The sequence below is a fragment of the Spea bombifrons genome, chromosome 1 (genome assembly GCF_027358695.1).
Source record: "Spea bombifrons isolate aSpeBom1 chromosome 1, aSpeBom1.2.pri, whole genome shotgun sequence".
Taxonomy (NCBI): Eukaryota; Metazoa; Chordata; class Amphibia; order Anura; family Pelobatidae; genus Spea; species Spea bombifrons.
Window position 1 is genome coordinate 27,674,903 of NC_071087.1, and position 6,000 is coordinate 27,680,902.

At 39.0% G+C, this 6,000-nt stretch overlaps 1 protein-coding gene across 1 annotated transcript in view; it reads right to left on the reverse strand.

Annotated features, from left to right (window-relative positions):
- LOC128483355 (teneurin-3-like) overlaps positions 1-3,560 on the reverse strand; it is a 143,800-nt gene extending 140,240 nt beyond the window's left edge. The window contains exon 1 of the mRNA XM_053459525.1: positions 3,246-3,560. The gene's annotated coding sequence lies outside the window, so the exon portion shown is untranslated. The remainder of the gene's footprint in view (positions 1-3,245) is intronic.
- Between the last annotated feature and the right edge of the window lie 2,440 nt (positions 3,561-6,000).

Consider the following 6,000-nt stretch of genomic DNA (forward strand, 5'->3'; position numbering starts at 1 on the left):
CATTATCTTGTGTCTGGGAGATTCAAAGGCATAGTTTCTAATTATTTTTAGATGCAATGATGAATAAACTTGGGAAAAAATGAAACTAATATGCAAAGAGGAAAAGAAATGTATTTGAAAAAGTAATATGGTAACTTTGGGATTGTTTCAGTGATGAATCTTACACCTAATTAGCATAACTCAATGAGAATTTTATAAAGAACCTGCTTACATTATGTCCCCACATTGGTATTTAAGAAGTTATTTAAAAAAAAATATTATTCATAAAAAAAATATATAGGCGTAATATATAGGCACACACTTGGTAACACCACTAAAGAGTTAATCTCACCACTTACAATTAATATGGCCAGAATTCCGGCCGAGGTGAAAATATTCTTCACCAGTCTTTCGTAACTTTTGGAATCTAAAACAATATTTTTACTTAGTGTCCAAAAAAGGTGTGTTTACACGGCACAAAAAATGAGGGTTTTTTTTTCTGGGGATGCATGGGATTAGGGGATTTTCAGCAACTAAACAGTGCAGTTCTAAATCTTTTTTTTTTTTTTTTTTTAAACTTCCCGGTGTATAAATGAAATTAGAAAGAGAAACCGGTAAATGTTCTTATTCTTTTATTACAATATAATAAAAAATATTTGAATGTCTTAAATATTTATAAAACCTACGTTATAAAACGTTAGTATAAGAAACAAAGAAATTATATATTTTTTGGTCATTTTAGATGAGCATGTTTCATCAGAACAACCAATACGAGGGCTGCTCCTGTATGCAGTACAGTAACAGTTATTACTAGGAGACACAATTATGTAAGCTCAGTGGGGTTTAACAGAAGTACTGGTCTCAGCTTGCTAAATGGATTAAATATGTTTGCAGGAGTTCTTCAGTCCCGTAAATTTTACATAAATATACATATATATATATATATATATATATATATATACGGGAAAATGAATATATTTCTGATGAATAATTCTGCTTAATTTCATGTTCTTATTCCCTACAGATATTTTGAATTTTTACAGATTGCATTGTTATAATGATTTGGTTACATATTAAAAACACATTTCCTAAATCTATGCTTCTTTGGTCATGTGATTGTTTTTTTTTTTAATACCATGATAAATTATAGGCCTGAGCTGCCAGAAATAATTTTAATAAAAAACAGAATTAGACTTAATAAACTATTAATTAAAATATAATCTGATTTTTTTATATGAGTATATCTTTATAACAATTAAAGAGTGACCAAGTAGCAAGATTCACCCTTTACCTGATTATTATTATTATTAATATTATTTTAAAGCAAGATTAAAACAAATTGACCAAAAATGAAAAAAAACAAACAAAAAAACCCTAAATGATGGTAATTTATAAGAAGCTGGTTTTATGCGATATGTTGCATGGCTTCTGTCCCTACCATATTTATGGAGACTATTGTAATGTAACAGACTTTTGTCATGCGGAGAGGAGGGACTTTCATTCATTCTGTTTTCACAGTGTTTTCAGCCACATAAAAACCTTTCCAAAATTAAAATAAGTTTTGTAGCCCTAGAAAAGTACTATTCCCATTTAAATGAGACACTTAAATCAGAACTTAATTTTAGCTACATGGCATTGATATACCCATTCCCGGTACATACTTAATATGAGTTCATCAAAATGAGTAAAGAGGAAAATAAATATTTCCAGTATTTTCATGGTATTTTTCTATAAAAACATTAGAACTTTCACTATATATATAAAAAAAGTAATTTCTGTAGTAATAGAAAATGATCTAACTCTTGCATAAGTATATCCAAAGAAGATAAATGCCAGGGTGAACCCCGTACTTCAAAAAGTTATCAAGCCAGTTTTACGACTTAAAGTGATGTATGGAATTAGTATGTACAACTATATTCCCATGCCAAGAATGAAAGGCCACCCACGGAATTCTTTCACAGGTCCCAATCTCTGGCATATGCTAAGGGTACAAGTCAGGACAGAAGCTCCGAAGTACAGCTTTGGAATGAGACAATGGCAGCTGGCTGGAACACAGGACAGTGGTAGTGCTTCTAATATCCCCCATGTGTACCAGGTATAGGTCAAGTTCATCGACATCTCTGATGAACACTTGTTACCACTAAATGAGTCCCTGTTCTTCCCCAGAACATGTCACTTGCCTTATGCTATATGTCTGGATATCACATTTGCTTTGATGATAGGAGAATTTATTTCTACTTTCAAATGAGGGATGTCTGTCCTTTCCTTTTTTCTTTTTAAATAAGTAGAAGCGCCGTGCCTCCTTTTTCTTGCCAGAATAACCTTACCCTGAGCTGATAACATATTGGTTCTTTGTAAATAAACTCTATTTTAGTGCAATTAACAGAAATCAGGCAGGGATGTCAGGGCTGGATACACAATAAGATCCCCCTTGTCCTACATAGAAGAAAATGAACTTTCTGGCAAGGAACCAGCAGCTAGTTGTAATATTGACACATTTTTTCCCCAGCAGGGTTAAAGTCGGGATGATCACATGCTGACATTCACACTTTGCAGTATTATATTGACTAGAAAGCCAGTTAACAGCTAGTTTAACCTCTTCTTGACTGCTGTAGAACATGTCTGCCTTAGTCAGTGCTCACTTCTATTTAACCCTTACAAGCCCTTTAAAACTATAGGGTTTGTATAAACAACCAGCTCCCTCCCTGGAGATAATTGTAAGCAGGTAGAGTGACAATAGCTATCAGGCTTGGATTTTTCTTATTATTCCTAGAGTAATCAGGTGGCTGAGTTTAAAGGAGAATGGGGAGGACCCATTTCAGTGTTACAGGCGCACAGAATATGATGGAAAAGGTTACAGGTTTCTGTTTTGGGTTGTAATAACTACATAACATAAGGATCGCTCGTCCTTCCTTTCGTCTAGAGACCCGGGTCAATTGGCACGGATCCTGCCCTTAGCTTTGCAAATGTCAGAAAGATCAATGACACCATCTGTCCCTTCAATGAATGCAGGGGTTGGAGTTATACAGAATGGGAGATGCCGAGATATTTGTAGCGGGAAGAGAGGTAGAAGTGAACCCAATAAATGTATCAAAACAAAAACACACTTGCGAGAGAGATAATCAATAAAGCCCAATAAGGATGATAGGCGTTCAATGTGCAGAGTAAGAAAGGATGAGACTTCTGTATTTACAGAAGCAGTTATCAACATCCTCTTGTGATAAGGCCAGCATCATACACTCAAAAGAACTACATGGACCACTCACCTCTCCTCCTCTTGGTAGCTTCCTCTCCTGGTATCCCAACCTGATGAGCATCATGCAAACTTGCCGGTGTCAAACATAATGACCGACACACAAAAGAATAAAAGAATCAGGGGCTCATTCAAAGATGTACAACTTGTGCTCCCAGTGCCTTCCAGGCAATGAATATAACAATGCAGCCCGCCAGCAGCAAGTCCACTTTGTTGGTTCTCAGAGGGAGTATTTGCTGTCACTCAGGCGTCTCTCTTTCTCACACACACACCCTCCTTGCAGTCAGAACCCTTGCGATGTGTCTCTCTCTTGGGGATCAGATGCGGCTCAGAGTTGTTGGGGGGGTGGGAAGGCTGCATGCGGCAGGGACAGTGAGGGGAAGTTGTCCGAGCTGAGATCAGCCCCAGCAGCAGCAGTAGCAGCAGTCACTGCCAGGCACACACGTGAAGCAGCTGCTGCCTAAGCCTCTGCCCAGGAGCCTAGCATGCTCCTCCCCGACACAAAACAAGGGGGGAGAGCAGCGTCCTCTAAACACTGCAGCCGGCAGCCTGCATATTTATAATCCTCCGCCGCTGCTCAGCAGGAAAGCTACTTTCATACGTCCTTCTCAAAGAGGGAGGAAAAATATGTGTGCACGCACAGGGCCGGTCTCAGTGCCAGGCGAGTCAGGCAGCTGCTTGGGGCGTCTGGATCAGGGGGGCACCAGCAGTCACTATAGGAAATGCCTCCAGTGTGCAGAAGTCAGTCTGGTACCTGCCAGGGGTGCAGCGTAAGCCTCCACAATGCATGGCGGACGTGCACAAGAGACCTATACCTATACTGGCATTCTAAATGTCTAAAAAAGACATGGCGTATTTGTGTGGGCAACAAAAGGGGCTTCTTGTCTGGGGTGCTATTTGTGCAAGAACTGGCCCTGAGTGCACACACACACACATATATATATATATATATATATATATATATACGGTATATTAACCTGCAGCTGTCTGCGGGGTTTTCTCATGGCTTGCTTATCCTCACTCCCTCTGTGGCTGCTAATGCAAAGTAGCGATGCTCCCATGCTGTGTCCAATCAGTGCATCTACTAGTAGTGCAATGATTTAGGGGTCATCTATGAATAACACTTCACGCTGATGAATGGCTCTTTGCAGACTCCTGCCCTGATGAGGGTGTCTGTACGCTGCTGATTGCAAACACTAATGAACTTACAGCTTCATTAGCTGGGTTTTCGTGCCGGCAATATTGTGGTCAAAGGCTCCATGTGACTACTATAACACAAATAAAAATAAAGCAACCCCCCCTCCCAAAAAATGGCATACGACCTGACCCAAGCCTTCTTTTTTTTTGTGTTTGGGGAAGCGACCCCCTTCCGATTTGTATAGAAAAGGTGGTACTGTAAAAATATGGCATTTTCTGAATTGTTAAAGAGCTATACGACTATACAAACGGTCTCTTCTTCAGTATTAAAATAACAAAAAACATGATGGTATTGCCAGGATGACACATACTGCACACAAAGGGTTAACGTGTAATCACCGGATTCTACGCAACTTAGCATAAACGATATGAAATGGCAGGAAAACTGAAAGAATAAACAAACCATAGAACGTGCTGCCTTATTATAAGAAAAAGTAAGAGACAACGATCCCGCATGATAGTTTGTGTCCTTCATATTACTTTCCTGTGACATTTCTCCGCCGTCAAACCTGCAAGCGGGGCGAAAAAGAACAACTCAAACATGCGTTGTTAAAATATTAATCAGAAGGATATAACGATGATAGCACATATTAATGATAATGATGAATGTGTGTACCCTGATGATGGGGCTGTGCTGTCTATTGCTCACAATAACACAACCACCATAACTCAGGGACCGAACAGCTTACACCATCACTTTGGAACCGTCCTGGGAGTGGGACTCGCTTAAGGTCACAGAGTCACAGAGTCACACACTAAACAGCCAATGTTACTGCTGCTCACCGGCGGCGTCTGTCTAAAACACTTCACTGTCTAGTGAAATACAACCAACACAATAAAACGCAACTTTAAATGAATCCCTCAAAGTAGGGAGCATAAAAGGAAAAGAAATGAAATAATATTAATTAATTAAAGTAGAGCGCTAATATGGCTCTGTGTCTCTCAGTGAGAACAAGCAAGACAAATTGCCGTAAGAGCAATATTAAGTTGGTTAAAACTGGTAATAAGGCTAGCGTAAATTCAGCAAAGGCATTGAGTCCCTAACGCGAGTATTGAGCCTCTCTTCCTAATGTACAAAACTACCGGCTACCTACCGGCTTCGTCAGGGGAACCTTATCTAGCTCAATACTGTAACTAGTGTGGCCGTGGGCATCAAACTCCCGACCGTATGGGCTGCAATGGTGTCAGAGTGTAAAAGGTTTTTCTAATTAAACACTACTCTGTATGACTCAGTAAAGTGCTTATGTTATCAGATGGAAAACATGTTATTTTTACAGCAAACCTTGATCAGTCCTTGGTCTAGTCTGAGATTCAGTACAGCCATATGCATGTTTAAATTCCCCCTGCTGTATCAACCTCTACCACTTCTGATGGGTGGCTCTTCCACCTATCTACCACCCTCTCAGAGAAGTAAAAAAAAAAACTTCACAAAGGCTCCATATGTTAAGTAACAATGTGAAGTGCTATTGCTGAGAAGGGGTCTGTTATATATTGTATCTTCACTATAATCATAAGTAGATACCGTACTTAGAAAAATATAAAAAAAATACAGCACTTTTTGTTCGGGTTCT